The following is a 24,606-nucleotide window of genomic DNA, read 5'->3' as shown; positions in this document are numbered from 1 at the left end:
CCAGGAGATCAGCCACCACAAGTAGTGTCTGACAGCGGCTTCTGCCTCTGCATCGGCAACACATAAACGCTCAGCAAAACCAAATGTGCATGTATACGGAAGAGTTGAGAGGGAGTGGAGAGAGATAGCTGACAGCTAAAAAATGTGTATGGCTAGCTTACCTATTATCACTATTCCTACAATTATGATAATTTCCTTAACCATGTTCTTTAAGTTTCCTTTCAATACAGTCACAAACAGTGATACTGTATATGGAATACTTATTGTGTCTTGACTTACTGTTTAGAAATCATCAATCCATGCACTACATCCAGTCCAGCTTTAATCAGTGTTTTCTTACATATAGCAGTCAATATGAATAGACAGCGCTGCAGTCTAAAACGCAGGAGAAGTAAAGAGAAGAAGACTGAGCTTTTAATTGTTCAGGAACTTCTGGACATATACACAGTGACCAAACAGCCAACGCTATAAAAATAAAAGGCAGGTTAGCATTGCTTAAATGTAATAATGACATATAATTTGTAATTACAATTGGATATTTGCTTTGGATTGGTTTTCAAGGTCCGTTGTCAAATAAGCTATATGATACTCATGCAACTACCTCAAAAATTTTCCATTTCAATGCAATATGAAAATGTTATTCTCTAACAATATGCATTACAGGTTGGCCCCTTGAGCACTGGACTAATTGAAAAAATAAGAAATTTAGTGTAAAATAATAGGAAGTATCTACTTTAACCTATGTTTAAATGAACAGATGGTTCAAAAGGTTTCATTCGATATAACAGGTGAGGGTTGAGCCTGGATACCACAGAATAGAGCTCATTGTCTAGACACATCTGTATTCAGTTAGATGTGAGCAAATCCCACAGTCCATCCCTACCTACACCATAACTCATGAACAATCCATTGTCCAGTTCTTAACATTAGTCCATAGTGTAGAACCTCTTTATACATTTCTATACTTGCAGTCTCTTCAACTCTATGATGCCTATAATTCTGCAACTCTATAGTAACAATGTGCCCAAACTCTATTTACTAAGAAAAATTATAAATAGTTTTCATGTTATTTAAAACAGAGAGTAATATTAATTTAGACGAACACTTTTTTCATTATTACTAGTGTTCATCGAATCGAAGTTCATGAAGTGGACTTCGATCCGTTTTTCAGGAAAAATTGGATTCGCCGCAAAGCCGAATTTCCTTGTGCTTCGTGGCAGCGAATTTTCCCAAAAAAATCATGCTTACCTCATCCATTTGAGCGCAAAGAGGCAGCAGCAGCCATCTTGCGTGAAGATCTTGCGCAAAATTTTGTGCGCAGTGACGTATGACATAACTACGCTGGCCGACATAAAGATGTCATCACGTGCCGTGTGAGATTTCACGCTAGATCTTCAAGCAAGATGGCCACGGCGGCCACTTCGCACTCAAATGGATGAGCTAAGTTTGATTAAACAGTTTTTGTTGTTGTTGTTGATCAACCCCTGAAAGGCCTTAATATTTATCTCAGATGCCGCAACCATGATGAACGTGGGATCTGAGGGGTTCAATAATGGGGGATGCGCAATCACCGTTCCCCATTATTGCATCCGCTATTTACCAAGAACTGCGCTTCGCAAAGAAGCAATTCGTCGCAAAGTTATTTTTTATTTTATTAGGCGAAGCAGCGAATCTAATTTTTGATAACTCTGCTCATCTCTAATTATTACCTTATTATATTACCATTCGGTTGTACACCTGTAGCTGTAACAATCTCTGCTCCAGAAGTCAGGCAAAGAGCCAGGAGAGTTCTGACAAACCGACCTGTTCTGGCTTCTGACATGAACCAGAGAGGCAGGAGGGACATTGGCTTGAGCACCAATCGGTTAGATCTGTGCTCTTCTTAATTTCTGCTGTAAGATTGCAACCATTCTCCCACCTTTAGGGCATCTGTATCGATTGGTTCTGATTCAGTTTGTTTTCTGTTATTGCTGTTGGATACTGCTTTAGCTTTGATGTTTGGCAGCTTTGCTTTTGACCCTTGCTAATAAGACTATTCGACCTGTCCGCTCCACCTGCTGGCAGCTACCCAGTGAATGCAAGAAAGAATTTCATACCACCCACAGGAACTGCTCAGGGTTAACTTGATAGGTTCCTGAGTGGGATTGCCCTTATTGTGGTGGTTATTCAACTGTAGGCAGGGCCCCCTGTATTTATAGGCTTGTTGCCTGACATGTTCACCAGCTTTTTCAGAAACAGGTCTATAGCGCTGTCTGACAGTGGATGCGCAGTTTTCTGGACATGTTACCGGTATCTCATCAGTTCAGTAGGTTTGCTAAATGCCTCTATTGGCATAGCTAATTTTTCATTTCAGGATAAGAGTTCCATAAATGCAGTTTCCAGTTTAATATAGAGTTTTAGGTAAATAAAGGTTAGTCTCTTTATAAATGAAAAGTCCTACTGTTATCTAATATACTTTGGTCTGCTTACTAATGTAAGTGTGTTTAGACCTTGTCAAAACACGTGCCAAAGCTGGTGCACTTTAGCGTATTTTGGGTCACTTTTGGTGCAATTTTTAAAAGTCCACAGAAACTAGATAGCCAAGGGTGCATGGCATAGCATAGCATAGAAAGGGTACAGCTAAGATGCAACATTTCGCAAAGTCAGCCAACCAATAGGTGGTATTAAATTAGCCATACACAAAATTTATCATCCAGCCTGAGCCACTGTGATTAATTTGGTTTATCTTTAGACTGAGGAGATAGGTAATCATTATTTAAATCCTGGAAAACCCCTTTAAGAAAAACCTGAAATGCACTCGTCTCTTGCATATCTTTAACACAACAAATCTACTTATCTGATTAATTAGACCATCTGCCTAATGATCATACTTTAAAAGTTACAGTACTTTTTATTAAGGTCACTTGAATAATTTAAACCCTGAGGCCTAAACTTGATCACATGCCAAACATCGGTATAAACACCTTTAATGGAAATAGAACTGGGAAATTATGTTTTTGCTTCTTATATGGCCCAACAGTTCTGCATTATTTATCAAAAGAAAATATCTTGGATAAAGATCAAAAGTAAAGAAAATAACTATTATAAAAATCTAGTCAACTTTTCCCATGTTGTAACAAGTGTCCTGAGGAGACTTGTCGGAAGTTTACCTGAGTGGCTTGTCTGTGTCTACTTGGACTACCTAAGTTATATCTAGTTGCAGTAAATATGACTCCATCATATAACTGTACCTAAGCTTCCCCATAAAGATTGGCAGATTGTTGGTATCTGACATCCTCCTCACTGTGGATGACTTGCCCTGTCCTGTATCACACAGACAATTCATTCATTTGAGGTAACAATAAGAAATTCTTCATTTCACCTGTGGTGCTACAGGCAAATTGAGGGCTGTTTCACGCGAGCGAGTCCATAGCAGGAATCACGCTCCATGTGTGAGTGTGATCCTCCGCTCTGGACTTGCAGGAGCGCACGGCATTATCATGATTTATAATGCTATGTGTCTCTGCATGGCCTTTTTTCCACAGAATCATAGTGACATAAAGCTGTCAGTATGATTCTGTAGAAATAAGGCCATGCAGAGACACATAGCATTATAAATCATGATAATGCCGTGCGCTCCTGCAAGTCCAGAGCGGAGGATCACACTCACACACGGAGCGTGATTCCCGCAATGGACTCGCTCGTGTGAAACAGCCTTTACTGCCAGCTTTCCCTTCAGATTATAGCAATAGAGAGTCACTTTGCAAACAGCTTTGGCTGCTTGCATGCAAAGTGGCCACAGCAGAGAGATCGTGCTGCAACGGGCACCTGTGCAGCATCCCACTACTACGGTAGTGGTACACTGTAAGAAGGGGTTAAAAAATGTTTTAATGTGAGATCTGCATTTCCTTTATGTATGCTGCTAATGGAGTTAATGGGCCTTAGAAACCTTAGCTATGTGCGGCTGTGCTACCCTCCCGATAGGGAGGAGAAGATGAATCAGAGAGAGAGAGAGAGAGAACGTAGTGTGACATAGTGGATGTCTTGAATGTGAATTCAGCAGATGCAGAAGGACGGAGCCCTGGGACAAAACCAGCCCAAGATGCAAATATATAGATGAAATGTGGAGAAAGAGACAGAGAAAACATTGAAAAGCATTTCAGTGTTGAGGGGAGGTGTGTATAAACTCTGTGGAGATGAACTGTTTAAAGAAACTTATAGGAAGAGACCACGGCACTCGTTTTCAAGTAATCAGAAGTAGTTCATTTATTGTCCATCCCAAAATTGGTTCTTTTTAACAATGGCCAATCCATCCAATTTTGGGATGGACAATAAATGAACTACTTCTGATTACTTGAAAACGAGTGCCGTGGTCTCTTCCTATTTCAGATTGATTATTTCCACTGAGCACCAACAGCTATACAAGGAGTGCCATCCACTATAATTATTATAAAGAAACTTATAGACTTCATAGCAGACATTGTTCAGAAGAAGAATCCAGATATGCTCACTATACTACATCCCACTGTGGAAATCTGTAGTACCTTTTAGGCTCCATTCACACGTCCGCAAATAGGTCCGCATCCGTTCCGCAATTTGCGGAACGGGTGCGGACCCATTCATTGTCTATGCGGACAGAAAAGATGCGGACAGCACACAATGTGCTGTCCGCATCCGCATTTTCGTGTCGCGGCCCCGAACTTCCGGGCTTCGGCCCCGAACTTCCGCAAAAAATAGAACATGTCCTATTCTTGTCCGCAATTGTGGACAAGAATAGGCAGTTCTATGGGGGTGCCGGCCGGGTGTATTGCGGATCCGCAATACACTACGGACGTGTGAATGGACCCTAACTGTAACCACTGCAACATGTGAAAAAGGTGCAGAACTTAGTCTGACATTGGGGGCCATCCTGTGGTTAAAGAGTGAAGGAGAAGTATTGAACTGGGAGAAAATGTGGGTAAGTAACTGGCTCAATGATAGAAAACAGAGGGTGGTTATTAATGGTACACACTCAGATTGGGTCACTGTCACTAGTGGGGTACCTCAGGGGTCAGTATTGGGCCCTATTCTCTTCAATATAATTATTAATGATCTTGTAGAAGGCTTGCATAGTAAAGTATCAATTTTCGCAGATGACACTAAACTGTGTAATGTAATTAACACTGAAGAGGACAGTAAACTACTACAGAGGGATCTGGATAGATTGGAGGCTTGGGCAGATAAGTGGCAGATGAGGTTTAACACTGACAAATGTAAAGTTATGCACATAGGAAGGAATAATGCAAGTCACCCGTACATACTAAATGGTAAAATACTCGGTAACACTGACATGGAAAAGGATCTAGGAATTTTAATAAACAGCAAACTAAGCTGCAAAAAACAGTGTCAGGCAGCTGCTGCCAAGGCCAATAAGATAATGGGTTGCATCAAAAGGGGCATAGATGCCCGTGATAAGAACATAGTCCTACCATTTTACAAATCGCTAGTCAGACCACACATGGAGTACTGTGTACAGTTCTGGGCTCCTGTAAACAAGGCAGACATAGCAGAGCTGGAGAGGGTCCAGAGGAGGGCAACTAAAGTAATAACTGGAATGGGGCAACTACAGTACCCTGAAAGATTATCAAAATTAGGGTTATTCACTTAAAAAAAAAGACAACTGAGGGGAGATCTAATTAATATGTATAAATATATCATGGGTCAGTACAGAGATCTATCCCATCATCTATTTATCCCCAGGACTGTGACGAGGGGACATCCTCTGCATCTGGAGGAAAGAAGGTTTGTACACAAACATAGAAGAGGATTCTTTACGGTAAGAGCAGTGAGACTATGGAACTCTCTGCCTGAGGAGGTGGTGATGGTGAGTACAATAAAGGAATTCAAGAGGGGCCTGGATGTATTTCTGGAGCATAATAATATTACAGGCTATAGCTACTAGAGATGGTTCGTTGATCCAGGGAATTAGTCTTATTGCCTGATTGGAGTCGGGGAAAGTAAGGAAAATTGGCTTCTACCTCACAGGGTTTTTTTGCCTTCCTCTGGATCAACTTGCAGGATAACAGGCCGAACTGGATGGCCAAATGTCTTTTTTCGGCCTTATGTACTATGTTACTATGTTAAGGAGACATATTGGCCTATTTTCTCTGCTGTGTAGCCATGTACCTGTGAGACCTGTGGAAATTGGATAATTGTAAAATCTGCCAATCCATGCATGCTAAGAACTGTACTGATGTGCTTGATCTTGATCTGCCAGTAAAAACTGTACTACTGTCACGGCGGACAGGATATAAGAAACACAGATAACTAAACAAACAATATTTCTAGGCGAGAAGCTGGGGATAAGGTCACCTCCTAGCGAATCCCTAACCGCTCTCCCTATTCTGCTTTGCCCACATTCAGACCCTGAAGGTGGGAATAATGTGTCCTCGTGCCTGGGCTGAGAATACCCCATAATCCCTGAGATGGTGAAAGGGGAAAAGGGGAAGCCTGCTCCCTCAGAACCAAGAGGGGACAGATGACACTAAAACAGCCTAGACAGCAAACCAAAGAAATCAGAAACCAACTTATCTTATCTGAGCAGGAAAAGCCAATCCTTGACTCCTTGCTTTCACAGCCAGACAGAAGCTATAACCCGCACGGAACCCTGGGAGTGAGAGTAATTTAAACCAATGACCCCACCCAGAGCACCTGAAGAGAGGCGGATCTAGCACGACTCCAAAACAAAACAAATCACTAGACACGTGCTGCTAATCTCGCAGACCTCCGTACATAGTCTGAGCAGGGCATGACAACTACTGATAAATTGGCCTCATCATTGCCTCCTTCAGCACTGCAGGGCACCCTGCCTTGCACCTCAAAATGTATCACTATCAAGGGTACCCCAAACCACCATCAGGCAGAAGAAACCCCAGAACCAGGGTGTCCACTGAAGGGAGGAAAGGTGCACCCTTCCCATCACAGTATGACTCAGGGGAGCTTCATAGTAAATAACTATAATCACCATTTTTGCTACTCTACTCTCTCTCTCATCTACTGGGCTTGCTACATCTGTACATGCCACTTTTTTCAAATAGCATGTACAAGCGTAACCTGGCAAGTACAGGTCCAACACGACAATTGGTGACGAGACACATGCGGATCCTACTGTTTGGACTTCATTGTGTTTGGGCAACCTAACTGTCAAGAAACTGTTGAAAAGTATAAATTTTCTAAAGTGGACAAGCCACTTAAAGTGGTATTTGAACGATATACATGATTAGTGGAGGTCTGACCTCTAGAGAGAGCTATAAGACAATTAGCCATGATGATGTGAAGCAGCAGTCTGCTGCTTGATTATTACTTTTAGTAAATTTTTCTATGCTACTTTTCTGTTGGTGAAAAGTTGCAAAATTTGGCTAGAATATGACATATTTTCAGTTGTTTCACACTTGTTTGTTATGTATATAATTCCACATGTGTTAATTCATAGTTTTGATGCCTTCATAGTCATGAAAATAAAGAAAACTCTTTGAATGAGAAGGTGTGTCCAAACTTTTGGTCTGTACTGTAGGTGGGAGGGGCAGTTTGTGGGTGGGACATCCTCTTTCCAGTACATTTACCAATATCTACACCCGAATACTACACGCATTACATTCGAAATGTACCCCAGCTCATTGATGATAAAGAATTCATTTTCTGGAGCACAGACCCCCAGGAAGGTGTCAACATTATTAAGAAGCATTTGCCTCTTAATAATTGTGGCACTTTGCATGCCAGTGAGGCTTCCTATTAAGACTGACCCAGAAATATCAGTCTTAATAAATTCCCCCAAAGTTTGGGGCACACAATAAAGCTTAAATCATCACTGTTGTTTCAGTTGTTTTCTCTCCATCCCCCCACGTTCCTTTTCTTAAACTAACAATCTCTCTGAATTCAGTGATAAATCCGTCAAGTTGCCTGCTCACTGAAGAATCAGATTACATCATCCCGTAGAAGTTTATGGAGAGGGGAGGGAGCAGTGAGCAGTGGTCAATATCACTCCAAGTGCTTTATTCACATCTATACTGCTCAGTACTTTCCTATAATGTTCCAAATGGTGATAATGAGACTTGGGGCTCATGCACATGGCCATAAGTGGTTTGTGGTCCGCAAATCGCAGATCTGCAAAACATGGATCCCAAAAATGTTCTATCCTTGTCAATAGGACATGTTCTATTTCTCTATAGCAAAGAACCCTCCCATCCAGCTGCCCCTTTAACACAGCCATTCTGTAGCTTCCATCAATACTGTGCTTGATGCTGCCCCATGTGCCTACATTAGTTTTCTTTTAAACTGCTTGGAATGTTACAAAATAATAAATGTAGTAAAGCTTCCCACCACTAGCTTCCCATTCGCTGGCCACAAGGGGTCACATATCCAAATGGAAGGGGACTTGGAAGTATAGAGACCAGCGAGGACACAGGGGTGTAGTGGAAAGAGTTACGGCAGGGACCTGAAATGTATCACTACTTTTATCACATTATACTCAGTTTTCAAAAATGAATTTTACATGGCTGGAAAAACCCTTCTTAACATAGAGCCCAGATGAGACCCCAAATTTATACTCCCACACCAGACCCCAAAAATTAATACAGACCCTCAAATGAATATAGATCTCCAGACCAGGCTCTAAAATTAATACAAACCTCCAGACAAACCACTAAATTAATACAGACTTTTAGACAAACCCCACAGTTAATATAGACGTCCAGACCCCAAAATTAATCCAGATTCCAGATAAGCCTCATACAGGTCCCAAGTCAGCCCCAAATTCATTCAGACCCCAAATCAGCCCCAACATTTATGCAGACCACCAAATCTTCCCTCAAATTTCTACATATTGGCCCACAAATTTATACAAACCCCTAGATCAGACCCTACATTTATACAGATTAGCCCACAAATTTATTCAGACCCCTAGATCAGACCCAAAATTTATACAGATCAGCCCACAAATTTATACAGACCCCCAAATCATCCCTCAAATTTATACAAATCAGCTCACAAATAGATACAGACCCCCAGCTTAGACCCCCAAATCAGACACATGTTGTCCCCTATAACACCAACCTCACTTCTCTGTCTACTGAATGCGGACCTGAGACCAGAAAAAAATATATAATCACCTCACTGTTCCTCTTCCTGGAACCACTGCTCTTGGTTTAGCACTATGTCCTGCCATCGCACAGCGCCAGGTCATAGTGTGCTCCTAGGTAGAATATGTCCTAGAGTTTTGCACTGCAAGGACATAGTTCAGCACTGAGCACCCTCATTCTCCATAGTACCTCCCCTCATACACTGAGCATCCCCCATAGTATCAGCCCCTTATACAGACACAGAGCACCCCCTTGCCACCACAGTATATATCCCTCCCAAGTATCAGATCCTAATACAGAGAATCCAGCACATTTACATGATTAAACTCACTGTGAAAGCAAGCTCCTCACAGGTCAACTACCATTTTCGTCCTCTCTATTCCCAGGACAAGCCCCATTTCTTTCCCTTATGGCGCTCCACACAAGTCTTGCCTGCTCTTCTCCCCTCAGGTGCGCTCCACACAGGCCCTTCCTTCTCCCCTCACATCTCTCTGCACAGGCTGCGCTGAGCCAAGAGATCACTGTGCAGCACTGAAAAGAGAGTACTGATAGCACAAGAAGTGCCAAACTCACCTTTCCCCTGTACTAATGAGTGCTTTCTCAATGGAAGTGCTTATTAGTTAACTGCGCCTCTCCTTATGGGTAGCAGGCGCCTACCTGTCGTCGCGGCCCTGTGACCAAGATCCAACAAATTAGATTAAATGCCCTAAGTATCTTTTAGTTACCTCCAGTTAGGACTTTAGAATCCTGGGTGAGTTTATAACTAATCCTCAATATCTAGCAGGCTTCTGGGATTGTAGCCAGTTGTAAGGAAAAATAATGGGATATTGAAGTAAAATGAGAACTTTTTGGTTTTAGACTAGATGAATTTCATCTGCATTTGGCATAATGTGAGAGTTTTTTTTAAAGGAAATGTTTTTTTATTTATTTACAATATTAATCTTCTTTAAAACGTTGTAGTCTAAAAACCACAATATGAGAACATAGACTGGAAACAGGTAATGCGGTTAGAGAACCATTCTTGTATGTGTGGGTCCTTGTTCTAATGTACTAGCTATAAAACACTTCCAGCAATCTTTTTATCTGAACCTAATGCGTTCTGCATGTTGAGACTTGAGAAACTCTGAGAATCTAATGAAATATCTTGTCATTCTCCAAACTGAAGAAAGGACTCCAGAACTACTATCAGAAGCATTATTGTCCTATCAGTGTATGCTTAAACTTGGCAGATCTTTTGTAGAAATGTCAATGAATGTAAAATCTGTTCCATATATTTGAATTGGGTTATTAACATATCCATAAGCCCCCTTTTAGAACCATGAACCCCTTTCTGACGGAGCAATTCTGTTTTTTTCATTTTCGGTTCGTACTCCCACCCTTCCCTTTGTTATTTTTTCTGTTTCCATTATTGTTTATTTATTTTTATCTTTAATATGGGGAAAGGGAGGTAATGTTAATTTTTATTTATTTAAAAACTTTTATTACACTTTTGTTAAGTTCCCCTAGAGAACTTGAACTTGAGATCCATTGATTATGTCTCCCATAGACTGCAATGAATTAACATTCCAGTCTATGGGAGATTCGCTGTTCCTAAAGTCTGTGATGTTTACAACAGCAGAAACCCGGTGTCTATGGTGCCCTCCTAGCTTTTGAGCTAGTGCCATCTTTAAAGACCTGACATCTGTTGCACATGCACAACAAAGGGGTATTTCAGGATATTACTATTAATGGCCTTTCCTCTGGATAGGCCATCAGTGTGTGATTAGCAGGTGTCTGATACCATGCACTCCCATTGATCAGCAGTTACATTTTAGCTCCTACTCTAGAAGTCAGCGCTGGAACTACACAGCTCCATCCACAGTGTAATGAACAGAGCTGATATCTGCAGCACTGCTTCCATTCCTTTCATTACACTGTGGCTGGATCTGTATAGCTTTTGAACTGCAGGATGTCAGACTACCACCAATCAGATATTGATGGCCTAAGCTGAAGATAGGCCATCAGTAGTAAAATTCTGGAATACCTCTTTAAGGCCTCATCTTTTTCATATTTATTTAGGTTACAGTAGTGACATTCATTTATTCATGATAAGCAAAATCAATAAGACAATATAATTAGATTTTTTTAAATTTTTAGCTATAATTCATTACGCAACAATAATATTTTATTTAATGACCACAGTAAAATTATGTTTAATCTGTTCTGTTTTAGGATATTACTATGGAGGAAGTGAGAGAATTGATGAAGATGACGGAGGAAGAATTAATTTATATCAGTGTGATGCAGGGGAGTAGCTATAGGGGGTGCAGAGATAGCTAACGAGCCCAGGAGCCTGAGGGGGACCAAAGAGCCTTGTGTCTCATAAGAAGACACCAGTATTATAGAAAGTGCATGCTGGTCAAGTTACACCTCTGGCTGGAGGGAAGGGGTTAGATCAAAAATTTGGCATGGGGGGTTGCTATTTCAGTTTTTGCCTCAGGCAGAATGAAGGCTATGTGCACCCCACCCCTGGCCACAAAGCACTGAGGGAAGGGGGGCCTAAGCTGAACTCTTGGACCAGGGCCCATGAGCCTTTAGCTACACCCCTGGTGTAATGACGCTGGTTGTGCACAAGTGAGAACTGGACTTCATCTATAGCAGTTGCATTTTTCCAAGTGCTAACCATTGCTCTTGGTACTCAGATGCCCCCTAAATTTACAGTAGGGAAAAATTGCAAATGAATCAGACAGTCGCAAAAACAACACACATGAAACACGTATCAACACTGGCAGATAACAATGTACAGTACTAAAATAAACTCACTGATAGATGACAGGAACCAAATAATAAGGGTCATGAGTAGAGATGAGCGAATTTTTCAAAAATTCTATTCAGCTGGTTCACCGAATTTTCTGAAACGATTCGATTCCATCAGAATTTATTTGCGGCCAATCGCATAAAAAACAGCTATTTCCTGGCTGCAGAGAGCCTGTATAGTGGTGTAGAACACTGTGCCTTGCAGTAAAACGCATAGGGAGTCTGCTGTGGTAGTGAAATAATACTGTAAGTCAGTATGACACGCAGGTGACAGGTGTGGCTCTTAGGATCACTGCACACTTCACTTATTTGGGCGGTTACGGGGCCAAAACTGACCAAATAACTCAAGTGTGAACTCAGCCTTACAGGTCGATGTTAGCATCAAGAAGAAGCGGACTCCTTTTACACCGTTGTCAGCTGATTCCACATAGATGTCTACAGAACCTGTTCTATTAAACGCTTATACAAGTAGAGCCCCCCGACAGAGTGGAGAGGGTGTCAGCAGTAAGTTTGTGCTGACGTCGCTGATTATTTTGCCCTTCCTCTGATCCGTCAGAACAATAAATGGATCCTGTGTAATGAAGTCAGGCGGCACAGCGTACTGGTTGAGGGGTGCTCGGTTTGTGTGGAGGTAATCCCAAAATCAGAAGAATGAAAGAAAACCGGCACTCCCAAAAATCTTTGCTGGTGATAGATTTATTGGTCACTCATATGACGCGCAGCGTTTCGGCACTCACAGGTGCCTTTTTCAAATAAGAAGTGAGCAGCAGTATGAGTGCACTCATACTGCTGCTCACTTCTTATTTGAAAAAGGCACCTGTGAGTGCCGAAACGCTGCGCGTCATATGAGTGACCAATAAATCTATCACCAGCAAAGATTTTTGGGAGTGCCGGTTTTCTTTCATTATTCTAATAAATGGATCCTGTCTGTTGAGCATCCGCATTCACTCGGTCAGCATTTGGTCAGTAATCCATCAGTATTGCTAATGCCAAAAAAACAGGAGTGGATCCAAAACAGATGACACGTGAATGGAATATTTGCATGTCTTCTGTGTTTTGTACCCACTTCTGCTTCTGGCTACCAAATCATAAGCCAATTCTGATGGTACTACACAAGCCTTACAGCTGCTACACAGACAGGATTGTCTCCATCCGGTCCCCTGCTAAAAGCGCAGAGTTGGCACCTGCAGCCCATGGGCATCTGTCTTTCACCTCACCCCCTTGCAAATCAGCCAAGCAGTCTGAGCCCCAAGTCATGCAGCAGTCTCTTATGCTTTTTGATGACTCTGCTGGCAGGGTTTGCATGTGCCATCCACCTAGCCCTGCCACAGAAGTGGAAGAGATTGAGTGCACTGATGCCCAACCACTTTTGTTTCAGGATGTGGACATGGGAGAACCACCGCAGCACATCTCTGATGATGACGAAACAGAGGTGCCAACTGCTGCGGCTTTCTGCAGTGTGCAGACCGGCAAGGACGGCAGGGGTGAAGACTGGGTGGAAGATGATGTGGAGGATAATGAGGTCCTAGACCCCACATGGAATGAAGGTCATGCGAGTGACGTGTGCAGTTCAGAGGAAGATGGTGGTCACACAGCACCAGCTGCAAGGCAAAAGAGGGAGCAGGGTGCAAAAGCAGATTGGCCATCCCCTAGCCATTATACCTGCTACTGCCCACCACACCCAGGGACTGAGCACACCAAAGCCAGCTCCAAGTGGCAGTTCTTCAGACAATGTGCTGATGACAAGACGCAAGTGGTTTGCACGCTGAAGCCTGAAGCGAGGCATAAATGTTCTAAACCTGAGCACCATCTGCATGACCAGGCATCTAAATGCAAAGCACGAGCTGCAGTGGAGTAGACACCTCAAAAACCATGAATGATCTCAGGCTCCTCCTGCTCCCTCTTCTGCTGCAGTCTCGGCCTCTTCCTCTCCCTCTGGAGTGACAGTGGCACCTGCCACCCCACAAACAGAGGATGTGGCAGCAACACCACCACCTCCACCACCACCACCAAGCATCTCCACACTGTCCCATGGAAGCGTTCAGCTGTCCATCCCCCAAACACTGGAGAGAAAGATGAAGTACCCCCCAAACCACCAGTGATCCCTGGCCCTGAATGCCAGCATTTTAAAATTCCTGGCTTTTGAAATGCTGTCATTCCGTCTAGTGGAGACAGAGACTTTTAAAAACCTTAATTGTATGTATACTAATGTCAGAAGCCTGACTAATAAAACTGGTGAACTGGAATTAGTGATGTGTGAGGAGGACTATGACATAGTGGGAATAACTGAGACATGGCTGGATGATAGCTATGACTGGGCGGTTAATGTACAGGGTTACAGTCTGTTTAGCAAGGATCGCAAAAAACAGAGAGGGCGAGGGGTCTACCTTTATGTAAAGTCCTGTGTAAAGCCCACAGACCAAGAAGATATAAGTGAGGGACATGAACATGTGGAGTCACTGTGGGTAGAAATACATGGAGGCAAAAAAATGAATAAAATACTAATAGGAGTTTATTATAAACCACCTAATATACCAGAGTCCACAGAAAATCTACTACTAAACAAGATAGACGAGGCAGCAGATCATAAAGAAGTCGTTATTATGGGGGATTTCAACTACCCAGATATAGACTGGGAAACTGAAACCTGTATATCTCAAAAATGAAACAGGTTCTTGGCAATAACCAAAGACAATTACCTTTCCCAACTGGTTCAGGATCCGACTAGAGGGACGGCCATACTGGACTTAGTATTAACCAATAGACCTGACAGAATAACAGATGTGCAGGTTGGGGGACACCTGGGAAATAGTGACCATAAAGTAATAACCTTCCAATTATCATTCAAAAGAGTGTTTCTTCAGGGAGGAACAAAATACCAAACTTCAAAAAAGCTAAATTTAGCCAACTAAGAGAGGCCGTAGGTCTAACTAACTGGGACAAAGTCCTTAAAAAAAAAAAAATACCGCCACAAAATTGGATATTTTTAAAAGCATCCTGAAATCTAATTGTGAGAGGTACATACCTTATGGGAAAAAAGGTTATGGAACAAGAGAAAAAACTATGTGGATAAATAGAACTGTAAAGAAAGCAATAAATGACAAAAAGAAAGCATTTAAACCACTAAAACAGGAGGGTAGCGAGGAAGCACTAAAAAACTATAAGGAAAAAATAGAATATGTAAAAAACAAATAAAAGCAGCCAAACTAGAGACCGAGAGATTAATTGCCAAAGAGAGCAATACTAACCCAAAAATGTTCTACAATTATATAAATGGTAAAAAGTATAAATCGGAAGGTGTCGGTCCTCTACAGAGTAATGAGGGAAGAGTTGCTGAGAGCGATGAGGAGAAAACAAAGCTATTAAAAAAAAAATTCTCCATTGTATTCACTGAGGGAAATAAACTGTCAGATGAAATGCAGAATGTAAAAGTTATTTCGCCATTAAAAGTGCCATGTCTGACCCAGGAAGAAGTACAGCAGCGTCTTAAAAAGATTGAAATAGACAAATCGCCAGGACCGGATGGCATACATCCCCGTATCCTAAGAGAATTAAGTAATGTCATAGCCAGACCCTTATTTCTGATATTTAAGGACTCTATACTGATAGGGAGTGTTCCACAGGATTGGCATATAGCAAATGTGGTGTTAATATTCAAAATGGGTCCAAAAACAGAGCCCAGAAACTATAGGCCGGTAAGTTTAACACCTGTCGTGGGTAAACTGTTTGAAGGTTTTCTAAGAGATGCTATCTTGGAGCACCTCAATGAAAATTGAGGAGGGATCAGTCATGTCAAACTAGCTTCTATGAGGAGGTAAGTTATAGACTTGACAGCGGCGAATCAATGGATGTCGTATATCTGGACTTCTCCAAAGCATTTGACACTGTACCGCATGAAAGGTTAGTATATAAAATGAGAATCCTTGGACTGGGAGAAAATGTCTGTGATAGAAAATGGAGGGTGGTTATTAATTGTACACACTCAGATTGGGTCACTGTCACTAGTGGGGTACCTCAGGGGTCAGTATTGGGCCCTATTCTTTTCAATATATTTATTAATGATCTTGTAAAAGGCTTGCAAAGTAAAATATCAATTTTTGCAGATGACACTAAACTGTGTAAAGTAATTAACACTGAAGAGGACAGTATACTACTACAGAAGGATCTGGATAGATTGGAGGCTTGGGCAGATAAGTGGCAGATGAGGTTTAACACTGACAAATGTAAAGTTATGCACATGGGAAGGAATAATGCAAGTCACCTGAACATATTAAATGGTAAAACACTCGGTAACCCTGACATGGAAAATGATCTAGGAATTTTAATAAACAGCAAACTAAGCTGAAAAAAACAGTGTCAGGCAGCTGCTGCCAAGGCCAATAAGATAATGGTTTGCACCAAAAGGGGCATAGATGCCGTGATAAGAACATAGTCCTACCACTTTACAAATCGCTAGTCAGACCACACATGGAGTACTGTGTAAAGTTCTGGGCTCCTGTGAACAAGGCAGACATAGCAGAGCTGGAGAGGGTCCAGAGGAGGGCAACTAAAGTAATTACTGGAATGGGGCAACTACAGTACCCTGAAAGATTATCAAAATTAGGGTTATTCACTTTAGACGACTATGAGGAGATCTAATTACTATGTATAAATATATCAGGGGTCAGTACAGAGATCTATCCCATCATCTATTTATCTCCAGGACTGTGACTGTGACGAGAGGACATCCTCTGCGTCTGGAGGAAAGAATGTTTGTACACAAACATAGAAGAGGATTCTTTACGGTATAAGCAGTGAGACTATGGAACTCTCTGCCTGAGGAGGTGGTGATGGTGAGTACAATAAAGGAATTCAAGAGGGGCCTGGATGTATTTCTGGAGTGTAATAATATTACAGGTTATAGCTACTATAGAGGGGTCTTCGTTCCAGGGAGTTATTCTGATTGCCTGATTGGAGTCAGGAAGGAATTTTTTATTCCCCTAAAGTGGGGTAAATTGGCTTCTACCTCACAGTTGTTGTTTTTTTTGCCTTCCTCTGGATCAACTTGCAGGATGACTGGCTGAACTGGATGGACAAATGTCTTTTTTCGGCCTTATGTACTATGTTACTATGTTACTATGTTACTATAGGCTTTGGCATAAAAATACTTTTTTTGTGTTCAGAAATAAGAGAATTGCATTTAAAGTGAAAGTCGTTTATTTCCTGCGTTTATAGCTGTTACATTCAAGGTAAAAGTCATTTGTTTCTGCATTTGTCAATATTGCATTTAAAGTGAAAGGCATCTTATTATTCGTACTGATTGTGATAGCATTGAAAGTAAAATGTCTGAGCCTAATATTACCATGCCACTGTTAGAGGATGCAACCTGCAGTCATTTACGACACCTTCCCAGGGCATTGTAAGGAACATGGACACATGTACTGCGGTCACTAAAGATTTGGTAAAGCTTATGTGAGAACTATCATCTGCGGAAAACTATGATGAAGTTAAAGCAAGAAGGAAAATGAACGAGCTTTTTATGAGAGACTATGCTAGGCCCTTAGGTGGAACCACAATCTCAAGTGTGACTTCCTTCGCTAGCAGAAGTGCCACCCATATATCAGAGTCCTCAAATACTTCAGCCAAAAGAAAGGAATTAGCTGAACAACTTGCTGTCAAGAGAGCAGAAATTGAGATGGAAGCTACTATCGAGGCGCAGCGCAAACTGATAGCTAAAAAGGATGCACAACACTATCAAATGGATGCACAACGCTATCAGATGGAAGCTGAAATGGAGGCACAGTGCCATCAAATGGAAGCTGAAATGAAAGCACAGCGCCAACAGATGAAAAGTCTGGAAAGGCAGAAATAATTTAAGATCATAGAAGCCTGACTCAGAGTAGACAAGGAGGATATGAGTCAGAGTAGTCATATGTTCAAATCTGTAACTAAGTGAAGAAAAAGACTCCTATTTTCCTTCGTACACTCAAGAGAATGAAATGAAATCTCCAGCACTTACTGAAGAAATAAGTTATTATCCTTCCATCCCTGCTCAGAAAAACAAAGAGAGGCCTAGTCCAGTGTTAGGAAAGAGGTGTGTGAATTTACCCTCTATCTCTACCAGAAAAAATGAAGAAATTGACTCATCTAATTCAGAAGTAAGTGAGAAAATATAACCGGATGATTCTATTCCTAGATGCCACGGCAATGCTCAGGAGAAAGTTACAACTATTGTCCAGCAAGACCACGGAGAATAGTCCTAGCTAGGCTTCCCGTTCCGGAACCCACTGTATTTTCAGGAGACATACTGAAGTTCATAGAGTGGAAGGCAAGTTTTGAAATGATCATTGAGCATCATTGCTTCAGTCCAGTTGACAAGTTATTCTACCTTCAGAGATATGTTGGTGGAGAAGCCAAGGAAGTTCTTGAAGGTAACTTCTATAGAAAAGACGAAGAAGCCTACAAACAAGCTTGGGAAAAATTGAATACAAGATATGGTCATCCTTTCTTAGTAAAAAGAGCCTTTAGAGAGAAACTGAATAACTGGCCTAAAATAGGTCCTAAAGAACACTTCAGACTCCAAAAGTATGGTGACTTCCTGTAAGCATGCAGCAATGTCATCCCACATGTTCAAGAACTGGAAGTACTGAACGACTATCTAGAAAACCACAGGATGCTAACTAAGCTACCTGAAGAAGTGGCTTCTAGATGGAATCACTATGTGACTAAACAGTTAGATCTACAGTAGGTAAGAACTTCCCAAGTTTTAAAGAGTTCTCTGAGTTCGTCAATGAGGAAGCACGGATAGCAAGTAATCCAGTAGCATCATCTTATGTCTTAAAATCCTTAGAAGAAAGGCCTGCAACCAACACAGCAGCTAAAGGTCCAGATACCTACAAGAGAAAGTTCAAAGTCACTACTGGGATCAGTAGAGAGACAGAACCGACAAATCTTCAGACTACCTTCAAGTGTATGTTCTGTGGAGAGAACCACTCCATACATAAGTGCCAACAATTGAAGGAAAAGTCCCCAGAATAAAATAAAAAATTTGTGCTGGATAACTAACTGTGTTTCAGATGCCTAAGAAAAGGCCATATTACTAAGGATTTTAAGAAAAAAGCCACATGCAGCGTTTGCAAAGGACGCCATCCTATATCACTACATGAAGAACGTCCAAAGAAAGATAAATCCTCAATACCTAAAGATACTGAGGAAGGAAAGAAAGTATCGGTATTCTCTTGCAGAGTGAGGGAAGGAGAAAGCAATGGCACATCAATGGTTGTACCAGTGTATTAATTCCTAAAAGGAGGAACAAGAAGGTATACACCTATGCGCTACTGGATGCCCAGGGTGATGTCACCTTCATTGATCAAGAAATCTGCAAGAAATTACAAGTGGATACAGAACCAGTGATGCTCAAACTCACCACAATGACGGGGGGGGGGGGGGGAGACACATTAGTGAACAGACAAAGGGTCAAAGGACTGAGAGTTAGAGGACTTCATTCAAACTGCTCATTAGATCTACCTCCAGCTTATACATAAGACGATATACCTCTAGATCAAGATCGCATACCTACCTGTGAAACAGCCAATGAATGGGAGCATCTATCTGTCATATCTCATGAAATGTCCCCGCTGAAGGAGTTTGGTGTTGGACTGTTGATAGGTTACGATTGTCCCAAAGCCTTAGTACCACGAAAGGTAATCACAGGAGGAAAGGGTGAACACAATGCTGTTCAAACTGATCTAGGATGGGGTGTTGTTGGAGGAAAACAGCAGATTGCAAACTCAAGACAGGTGACAGGATTGTGTCGAATATCTGTCCAAGAGTTAACAACTGTAAGTCCAGCAAAAGTAATCAAGTTCCTTGAATCCAACTTTGCAGATATAAGTTCTAAAGAAAAGAGTGTATCCCAAGAAGACATAAAGTTCGTACACACTCTAGAAGAAAGTATTCAGCAGAATCAGCAAGGTCATCTTGAAATGCCCTTACCTTTTAGAGAATGACCTCGTCTGCCAAATAACAGAAATCTTACCCTAGCAAGATTGAAATGTTTGAAGAAAAAGATGGGAAGAGATCCTAAATTCAAGCAGGATTATCTGAAATTCATGGAAGGCATCCTTGAAGAAGGACATGCAGAGAAAGTTAATAACCAACCTAAAGAAGGAGTGGTACATCCCACATTAAGGTGTTTACCACTCAAATAAATCAGATAAGATTAGAGTAGTATTTGATTGCTCAGCAAAGTACAATGGTGTTGCATTGAATGATCATCTACTAAAAGGACCAGATCTTACAAACGCTCTGCCTGGAGTACTCTGTAGATTCAGAAAGTATCCTGTAGCGGTCATGTGTGACGTTGAAAAGATGTTCCACCAGTTTCATGTGAAAAATGAAGATAGAGACTTCCTGAGGTTTCTATGGTGGGAAGATGGAGATACAGATACAGAGCCAGCAGAATACAGAATGAAAGTACACTTGTTTGAAGCAGCATCATCTCCAGTTTGCGCCAATTATGGTATGAAGTACCTGGCTAATCAGAATGAAAAGGGTTGCCGATCAGCAGCAAATTTTCTGAAGAAAAACTTTTATGTAGATGATGGTCTCATAAGTCTAGAGTCCACAGAATCTGCAATCAAACCAGTGAAAGAGTTATGCGCAAGAGGAAACCTGCTCCTTCACAAATTCATCTCAAATAACAGAGAGGTACTGGAATCCACCAGTGACTCTGAACGTGCAGCAACAATGAAGAATGTAGATCTCAATTATGATCATCTTACAGTTCAAAACGTACTTGGATTGGGATGGAATGTAGAAAACGACAAGTTCTTCTTTGAAGTTGTAACGGAACGCCTAGCACCCCGACCGGGTACCTCCGTCGATAGATGCCCCTAGTGCTTCCAGAGGAGTCCAAGCACTCCACTTGACACCGTCAGCACTGCAGACCCCACGAACCGCCGAAGCTTGGTGGAGGTCTCGCCGTCTCCTACCCACCCTGGACCTACGACAAGGCTCCAGGCTCCAGTGGGTGAACCTCACCTAAATCCAGAGACAGGAACCAGGAGCAAGCTCTTACAAGAGCTTATACTCAGGGGAGTATTGTGATATAGCAATCCCCAAGAGTGTAGTTATTCCATCCCCCAAACATGAGCCAAGACTTCATGAAGGTATAAAACAGGAACCCTTTATTGAGGGCTACCCGCCCGTATTTATGCAGGTCCCCATCTGGTGGACACGCCCCTAGGGGACCAGAAGGAAGACTGTGACACAGGACAGATACGTAGCACTCAGGATACACAGACACAACACATCCCCACAATGCATCATGGTTTCCTCCTCTCTGCCCTGGAGACACCCGAGGAGCAATTCAATTATCTCTCAGGACAAAGGGAAATCGCCAATACACATGTGAAGACAACAGGACAGAAATCAACACACAATGTCACACCCCCACAGCAAACACAGACATTTAACATAGCCCCAGATAGCTCAAGTCTGAGTGCATATCATTAGGTGAATGGCACTCAGAATACACGAATACAATAAAATTAGCTATCTGGGTACCCTCTCATAACAAAATAAAATTCCAAAGACAGATTTAAGCTGTGTGGCCGGTCTGTCTTCTCCTTTAAAGTTAGTATGGGCCATAATCCTGAGGCAAGAGGCTGGTAAACAGGTCTCTCCAAAACCCAGTGGCGAGGTTGGTTTCGCCACACATCTCCCCCTCCCAGGGAAGACTAACCAGATACCTGACCTCATGCCGGTCGGTATCTGAGTTAGTCTGGCAGTCCACCCACAACCCAATACTGGACCTGTTGAATTTTGGGGCCTGGCTCTGTCCTGTATGTCCCCAGCTGTTGAGGGGGCATCTGCTACTCCTTGCTTCCTTGTTGCTCTCTAGCTTGGAGCTGTAGGTACTTGGTGGGCAGAGGCCGACTGCGCTCTGCCCAGATGCCAGCTCTTCCGCTGGGGTAGCCTGTGGGAAGTCCGGCTCTGGAGAAGAGGATAGGGGAGGGCAGAGGCCGACTGCACTCTGCCCAGATGCCAGCTCTTCCGCTGGGGTAGCCTGTGGGATGTCCGGCTCTGGAGAAGAGGATAGGGGAGGCCAGAGGCCGACTGCACTCTGCCCAGATGCCAGCTCTTCCGCTGGGATGTGGTCAGGGAATCCTATCCCCAGGACCTTGTTGCAGATCGGCTGTGGAGAAGAGGCTAGGGGAGGGCAGAGGCTGACTGCACTCTGCCCATATGCCAGCTCTTCTGCTGGGGTAGCCTGTGGGGAGTCAGGCTCTGGATAAGAGGATAGGGGAGGCCAGAGGCCGACTGTGCTCTGCCCAGATGCCAGCTCTTCCGCTGGGATGTGGTCAGGGAATCCTATCCCCAGGACCTTGTTGCAGATCGGCTGTGGAGAGGAGGAATAGCTTACCTCCTCCTCCTGGCATTCCTGCAGGGTTGGTGGGGGATCTGAACCGGCCGTCAAGCATCCCAGTAGGTCTGGTGCAGAGACCGCGGTCCCATCTGCACCATCGGAGTTAGGGGTGCTGTCCCCCTGTGGTTGGGGAGAGAGATCAGTGGGTATCGAAGGCTCATCCCATGCCCATAGAACTCGGTTGGGAAGTAGCTGGGAAGATGGCTGGGGATCTGTAGCGGAGATGGCTGGGGATCTGGACCGACCGTCCAGCATCCCTGTAGGACTGGTAGAGAGACCTCGGTCCCATCTCCACCTGCCATCTGTGGGTCCTCCCAGGACCAGTCTGTGAGGTCCCTCAACATTTGCGAGTAAGAACCACCTGCGTCCACACCTGGCAACTCCGGGTGCTGTTGAGGGTCTGGGCCAGCTGCCCAGCATCCCGGTGGAGAGACCTTGGTCCCGTCTCCACCTGCTTGTTGTGGTTCCTCACAGGACCAGTCTATGAGGACCCATACTTCAGGTTCCTCTGGCCGCCTCAGGGAGAGACTGCTAACCTCCTCGGATGCAGCCTCTGCTCGACTGCTGTAACACTCCTTCCGCTGGGCAATTTCTCTCTCTTTCGCCAGTCGGAATTCTCGGTCCATCCTTGCGTGTCGCTTGGCTGTGACCTGGTTCCAGATGGCCTGGTATATATCCATGGACACATTATCTCCATACTGGGCCACTTGCTGCCTCACCTCGGCCAGCCAGTCATCTTCAGAGCCTTCCATACTTGTCTGCTCCAAGTCGCTGGATACCTCTGCTCACAGGGGCGCTGCACGAGTGCTAGCGTTGCCCTCAATTTGTAACTCCACACGTTACCAGTGTCTCTGAGCTGCTTCTCCTAGCACTAGGATGCCATCCCACTGCTTGCCACCAATGTAACGGAACGCCTAGCACCCTGACCGGGTACCTCCATCGATAGATGCCCCTAGTGCTTCCAGAGGACTCCAAGCACTCCACTTGACACCGTCAGCACTGCAGACCCCACGAACCGCCGAAGCTTGGTGGAGGTCTCGCCATCTCCTACCCACCCTGGACCTACGACAAGGCTCCAGGCTCCAGTGGGTGAACCTCTCCTAAATCCAGAGACAGGAACCAGGAGAGTATTGTGATATAGCAATCCCCAAGAGTGTAGTTATTCCATCCCCCAAACATGAGCCAAGACTTCATGAAGGTATAAACAGGAACCCTTTATTGAGGGCTACCCGCCCGAATTTATGCAGGTCCCCATCTGGTGGACACGCCCCTAGGGGACCAGAAGGAAGACTGTGACACAGGACAGATACGTAGCACTCAGGATACACAGACACAACACATCCCCACAATGCATCATGGTTTCCTCCTCTCTGCCCTGGAGACACCCGAGGAGCAATTCAATTATCTCTCAGGACAAAGGGAAATCGCCAATACACATGTGAAGACAACAGGACAGAAATCAACACACAATGTCACACCCCCCACAGCAAACACAGACATTTAACATAGCCCCAGATAGCTCAAGTCTGAGTGCATATCATTAGATGAATGGCACTCAGAATACACAAATACAATAAAATTAGCTATCTGGGTACCCTCACATAACAAAATACAATTCCAAAGACAGATTTAAGCTGTGCGGCCGGTCTGTCTTCTCCTTTAAAGTTAGTATGGGCCATAATCCTGAGGCAAGAGGCTGGTAAACAGGCCTCTCCAAAACCCAGTGGCGAGGTTGGTTTCGCCACAGAAGTATCTATTGAAGAGAAAGTTGCAACTAGACGAACCATTCTTTCCGCAGTGGCTTCTATATTTGATCCATTGGGATTCTTGGCCCCAGTAATCCTCAGAGCAAAAGAAATACTACAAGAATTATGCAGACAGAAGTTGGGATGGGACGAGCCCATACCTGAAAATTTGAGGCCAAGGTGGGAGAGTTGGATAAGAGACTTGCAAAACTTGAGAGAAGTTCGGATACCCAGATGTATTGTACCTCATGAAAGTCCAAGAAAATAGAACTTCATCACTTTTCAGATGCCAATAGTTATGGTTATGGTCAGTGCTCCTACATCAGAGTAATAGGAGAAGAAAAGATACACTGTGCCCTGGTTATGGGGAAGGCCAGAGTTGCACCTACCAGTATTCAGACAATACCAAGACTTGAACTGACAGCAGCTGTAGTTTCAGCATCAGTAAGCAAGTTTCTGAGAGAAGAATTGGAATTGAAAATAGATGAAGAATATTTTTGGACAGCCTCACAAGTTGTCCTAGGATACATAAATAAGAAAGCTCAAAGATTCCATATTTTTG

The sequence above is a fragment of the Bufo bufo genome, chromosome 7 (assembly GCF_905171765.1).
Source record: "Bufo bufo chromosome 7, aBufBuf1.1, whole genome shotgun sequence".
Taxonomy (NCBI): domain Eukaryota; kingdom Metazoa; phylum Chordata; class Amphibia; order Anura; family Bufonidae; genus Bufo; species Bufo bufo.
This window is presented reverse-complemented; position numbering follows the sequence as displayed.